The sequence below is a fragment of the Neophocaena asiaeorientalis genome, unplaced genomic scaffold, assembly GCF_003031525.2.
Source record: "Neophocaena asiaeorientalis asiaeorientalis breed wild unplaced genomic scaffold, Neophocaena_asiaeorientalis_V1.1 scaffold159, whole genome shotgun sequence".
Lineage (NCBI taxonomy): Eukaryota > Metazoa > Chordata > Mammalia > Artiodactyla > Phocoenidae > Neophocaena > Neophocaena asiaeorientalis.
The window spans coordinates 12,700-19,266 of record NW_020175085.1 but is presented as its reverse complement, the minus strand read 5'-3'; positions in this window follow the sequence as shown (position 1 = coordinate 19,266).

The following is a 6,567-nucleotide window of genomic DNA, read 5'->3' as shown; positions in this document are numbered from 1 at the left end:
CAATGGACAGATCATCCAAAATGAAAATAATAAGGAAACAGAAGCTTTAAATGACACAATAGACCAGATAGATTTAATTCATATTTATAGGACATTCCATCCAAAAACAGCAGATTACACTTTCTTCCCAACAGCACATGGAACATTCTCCAGGATAGATCACATCTTCAGTCACAAATCAAGCCTCAGAAAATTTAAGAAAATTGAAATCATATCAGGCATCTTTTCTGCCCAGAACGCTATGAGATTAGAAATGAATTACAGGGGAAAAAAAGAAAAAAACACAAACACATGGAAGCTAAATTGATACAGCCACTATGGAGAACGGTATGGAGGTTCCTTAAAACTGGGCATATACGCAGAGAAAACCATAATTCAAAAAGACACATGCACCCCAGTGTTCATTGCAGCACTATTTACAATAGCCAGGTCATGGAAGCAACCTAAATGCCCATCAACAGATGAATGGATAAAGAAGATGTGGTACATATATACAATGCAATATTACTCAGCCATAAAAAGGAATGAAACTGGGTCATTTGTTGAGACGTGGATGGATCTAGAGACTGTCATACAGAGTGAAGTACATCAGAAAGAGAAAAACAAATATATTAACACATATATGTGGAACCTAGAAAAATGGTACAGATGAACCTGTTTGCAGGGCAGAAGTTGAGACACAGATGTAGAGAACAAACATATGGACACCAAGGGGGGAAAGCGGCAGGAGGGTGAGCATGGTGGTGTGATGAATGGGGCGATTGGGATTGACGTGTATATACTGATGTGTATAAGATTGATGACTAATAAGAACCTGCTGTATAAACAAATAAATTCAAAAAAATCAGGGAAAAAAAAAGTACCTGGAGACAAATGACAATGAAAAAACGATAATCCAAACCCTATGGGACACAGCAAAAGCATTTCTAAGAGGGATGTTTACAGTAATACCAACTTCCCTCAGGTAATAAGAAAAATCTCAAATAAACAACGTAATCTTACACCTAAAGCAACTAGAGAAAGAACAAACAAAACCTAAAGTTAGTAGAAGGAAAGAAATCATAAAGAGCAAAGCAGAAGTAAATGACATACAGACTAAAAAAAATAGAAAAGAGTAATGAAACTAAAAGCTGGTTCTTTGAAAAGATAAACAATATTGATAAACATTTAGTTAGACTCTGAAGAAAAAACGGAGAGAACTCAAATCAATAAAATTAGAAATGAAAAAGAAGTTACTACTGACACCACAGAAATGCAAAGGATCATAAGAGACTACTACAAGCAACTATATGCGAATAAAATGGACAACCTAGAAGAAATGGACAAATTCTTAGAAAATTACAGTCTCCCATGACTGAACCAGAAAGAAATAGAAAATATGAACAGACTAATTACCAGTACTGAAATCAAAACAGTAATTTAAGAACTCCCAACAAACTAATGTCCAGGACCAGATGGCTTCACAGGTGAATTCTACCAAACATTTAGAGAAGAGTTAATATCTATCCTTCTGAAACTATTCCCAAAAAATTGTAGAGGAAGGAATACTTCTGAACTTATTCTATGAGGCCACCATCACCTTAATACCAAAACCAGACAAAGATATTACAAAGAATACAGGCCAATTACAGGCCAATATCACTGATGAACATAGATGCAAAAATCCTCAATAAAATACTAACAAACTGAATCCAACAGCACATTAAAAGGATCATACACCATGATCAAGTGAGATTTATCCCAGGGATGCAAGGATTTTTCAATATCCAGAAATCAACCAATGTGATACACGATATTAACAAACTGAAGGAGAAAAACAATATGATCGTCTCAATAGAGGCAGGAAAATCCTTTGATTTTAAAATTCAACATCCAAGTCAGGCATATTTTTAAAAGGTATTTTTCTCTTTGTTATTTCTCTTTACTTTTGACAAGGATGAACTAGCTCCAAAAAGAATGTGATAGATAAACAGTATATTTTAATCCTATATTAATGAATTAGAACCAATAGGAGAATTTCTATTTTTACATATTGTGTATATACCCACTTATATATCAGAAATATAATGGCCAGAGATAGATGGTACTTTATTCTTTTTTTTTTTTTTTTTTTTTGTTACGCGGGCCTCTCACTGTTGTGGCCTCTCCCGTTGCAGAGCACAGGCTCCAGATGCACAGGCTCAGTGGCCATGGCTCATGAGCCCAGCCACTCCGCAGCATGTGGGATCTTCCCAGACCAGGGCATGAACACATGTCCCCTGCACTGGCAGGCGGACTCAACCACTGTGCCACCAGGGAAGCCCTATGGTACTTTATTCTTAATTGAAGCATGAAAATTATAAACTAAGAAATGTATAACTCTTCAAAAAATAGAATATTACTTATCATCAACGTTATGGACTGGATTGTATCCCCCCTCAAATCCATATGTTGAAGACCTACCCTTCCCCAGTACCTCAAAATGTGACTGTATTTGGAGATAACCCTTTAAAGAGGTTATTAGGTTAAAATGAAGCCCTTAGGGTGAGCCCTAATCCAATCTCATTGGTGTCCTTATAAGAAAAGGAGATTCAGATATATGAAGAGATACCAGGGAGGCAGACACACAGAGAAAAGACCCTGTAAGGAGGCTGCAAGAGGGCAGCCATCTGCAAAACAAGGGCAGGCTTCAGAGGAAACTAACTCTGCAAGCACCTTATTCATGGACTTCCAGCCTCTATAGCTGTGGTTAAGCCTTCTGGTTTATACTACCTTTTTATGGCAGCCCTAGAAAAGTCATATGGTCATCAAGCCAGAAAGAAGAAAATTTGCCTTGAAAAGGAAAAATGAGGCAAAGAAAAGTAAGCAAATTTTATCTTGGCAATTGTTTGGTTATATGCCTTTTCAACTCTTTCATGCTATTGGTCTTTCAAAAATAGTGGAGAGAGTAGACATGGACCACAAAGTCTTCCCTCAACTAGTAAGTTCTTCTAACAAATCTCTCTTACGTTCACAGTGTAATGAGGCAAGTTAGAAGTGAGAGTGAGTGAAAGAGTCAGAACCGGTGTTTCTCAATACTTGTTGGGCTAATTTTTATCACCTTGAGGCAGGGCTGTAGATGGAGTGAAAGCACACATCTGATGCCTCTTCTTTCCTTGTGAACCTTATCAGACTTCAAAGCCCTGCCTGGTGTGAGACAAAATATATTCATCAACCGTAGAGAAACCACACTGAATTTGCTAATGTTCCTTTAATAAGCTCATCACATCAAATGTTAAATACTCCCTACAATTTAAAGCTGTGTTGTCCAATGTGGTAGCCACTTGCCAGATTTGATTATTTAAATTTAATTAAAATGTCAGTTCCTCAGTCACATTAGCCAGATTTCAAGTGAGCCACACGTGGCCAGTGGCTACCATATCTGACAGCAGTGATATAGAACATTCCCACTGTCACGGGAAGCTCTACTAGCACTGCTTTAGAATATAAAATTTGGCCAACTTTATAGCTATAGCAGCCATCTCCATTTAAATTGTTTAAATCCCTATATGACCTGTATCTTCCTTTCAGTATTTCCTCTGTTTCAGGGAACGCATGATTTCCCTGTGCTTGGGTTTAAAACAGAAACACAAGTTTTAATCTGTACAAAAAAAAAAAAAATGATATGTTGGCAACTTCTGAGTGAAAGCAAATGTGGTCAGGGCACAGGGGGTTTCCCGCCCTTTTCTCCCCAGAAAGATGGTCTTTCACACAGTGTTAAAAATCGTTCCAGTTGGTTGAGTCCAGACTTTTCACTTACAGACACCTGCTGTCCACTCAGAGCCATCAGAGGGGCTCGTGGGGTGGGTGTTTCCGGTGGTCTCAGCTTGTCCACCAGCACCTTTGGAGAAACAGAGGGTGCAGTGCCGTGTCCTACGGCACCTGCATCGGAGCATCAAAGTAAAGCCCACATTCCTCACCACACATTTAACTCTGCAATCCTACACCACGAAGTGTTCTCCCTGACCCAGACTGGTGATCAGCTTCTGCCCTAAAGCATGAGAAAAAGGCCATTAATTCTACAGGGAACTGGGTTTTACAAGGATCACTTCAGCATGAAAAACAGAATACAAACAGCCTTTAACTTGTGTTTCTATGTCCCTCCCCTTAACGCGGAACATGGGAGGGTTTATACTTCTTGTTATTTTAAAAAGAAAGCAATATTGACCCCAATCTAGAATATTGCTGGAGGCTGTGTAGAGAAATGGAAATGTGAGAGGTTCAGGTGGGAAGTATCTAAGTGTCTTGCTAGGGGCGCACTATTCTTTTTTCTCTTTTAACTGCAAAATGTATAAAAGGTGTTAGGGCTTACAGAACCTTTTTATTGTTTTGTTTTACAGCTCAAAGAATGGCCCATGGAGATTTAACCCCCTTTACCTCTAAGAAAAATGTGAACCTTCCCATCTGAAGGAGGGGGGAGGGGCAGAGTCAGGAGGAGAAAGATCGCTTTCTAGTCCTTGGCATGAACTGCCCCAAAGCTGGCGTGGGTGGCCGCCACCCAGATGGCTGTCCCCTTTGCAGCCTCACTGGAGAGCAGACGCCTAGGGCTGCTGTGAGAGGGGAGAGCTCCCGTCCCACCCGGGGCAGGTCAAAGTGCGCTGATGTCAACAGTCTTAGAATCTATAGAGAGGCTGGGCCAGGCCTGGCATCCGGGGGAGATATGGGGGGCCTGCTGTCTTTGGCAAAGCTCTGTCTATCTGAGAAGCTACCACCGCCTCTAACACCCTCCCTGTGGACATAGTGCGACTTTAGGGGAAACACATGGGGCCCCCACGCTGCCTGCTGTAATTAGCCGGAGATCATCTAGGCTCCCTGATTTTCTCTAGTTCTTCAGCTGCAAGGCAGGGATAATAAGATCCATCCCATCACATCGCTCGGAGGAAAACTAAAATACGTAAAGCTCCCCGGCACGTAGTAGGTTTCCAATCCGTGGTGGCTCTGAGGGTAGTCACGACTCTGTGGGTGCTTTTCCTGGACCCACAGAGACTCTGCCCTAGATTCTCAGTGTCACCTGCACCCAAATACTTAGGGCTCTGTGTTCAGCTTTCGGAAGTGACAACTGTGCTGGGGTAAATATTATTTTTTGTCCAAAACGTCAAATGTTTACAGTGTCCCTCTCAGGGCCCTCCCCTTCTGCACCCTCGCAGGAAAGGTGTGCCAGCTTGACACCAGCTCTCTCGGCTTGGGCTCCCGTGACAGGATGTCATCACGAAGCGACTGCTTGTGGTGGTGAAGCAGGAGAAAGGGGTCTCTGTGCAAAGGCAGGAGTCATGGCCGGAACTGGGAGGATTTTGCCGCCGAAGGCAAGGAGCAGCTGTGGTGCAAAAGGAAGAGACGGAAGAGGAAAGAGGGCTTGTGAGAAACGTTGCAGGGGATTCAGAGATGTAAGGTGGGGGGACTTACTACTTTGAACGTCCTGCTCTATTGGCCAGGGTGTGTTTTGACTACATCACCACACCAGCATTAAGCCCCGCCCTCACCTTTTCAGTTTACACCTGGGCGCGTCCTGCTGACCGCTCTGCGCAGACGCGTCTGAGGGGGTGGAGCCCTCTTTGCTCACCTGCCACGCAGGCCCCTTCGTGTGGACGCGGGGCTCTGTGGGCTGATGCGCCCCGTCTCCCCTGACCTCAGCGGGGGCTACTTCAGACCAGGAGAAAGGTACGAAGGGGGTCTTTGCACACTCTGGGTACCCCTGGTGCACCTCAAATCCGTGCTCTTGTGCGTGGCATGGGGGAGAAGGGAAGGCTGGGGCCCAGGCCCCTTTCAAATGTGGGACGTTTTATTAGGAGACGGGAACCGCCCAGCGGGCGGAAAGCTGCTGCATGCTGATGCCGGCGCCCACAGGAGTGGCCTCAGGTTTGCAAATATCCTTTCCTGTCCGTCCAGCACCATGTGTCCGCCTTCGGTGTCCAGGGCAGAGACGCTCAGAGAATGTGGCGTCCCCTCTTCCCTCGGTTTACAACGTCCCGCTGCCTCTCCTGGCGTTTAGAACCGCAGGAAACTGTGAACGCGCTTTGAAACTCCCAGGTGGGGCATTGACGACCCTTTGGGAGCCTTAAGCACAGAAACATTTGTGGTTCTTCTCCCACGTGTATTAAAAATAAAAACAATTCTTAGTTTATAAAGAATTGAAGACAGATATGAAGACTGAGATATATGAAGACTGAGATAATGCAATGGAGGTTTTTTAAATGTTTAACTTCTTTGATGCTTCTAATTGAAATATCAAATAACATCCTTCAAAAATACTTTTGGGGTCTTTAATTTTTTGGCACCCTAAGTCTGGGTGTAGGCTAGCCACTGGGTAACTTTTTGCGCCGACCTGTGGGTGGAGAAGCAGATGAAGGATGAAGCCGCCTTGTTGAAAAAAGGGAGTGGTGGCTGGACCCTGAAATTCCAGAACGTCACAACCAGGTGGAGATCATTGTAATTTCTGAAGTAGATGGGAGAATCTAGCCTGTTATCCTGTCTCTCTAGTAACACAAAAGGACTTTTCTTCATGGCAAAGTTTTCCCTAATAAACCTTTTTGGAAGTATTCACTATGGCAT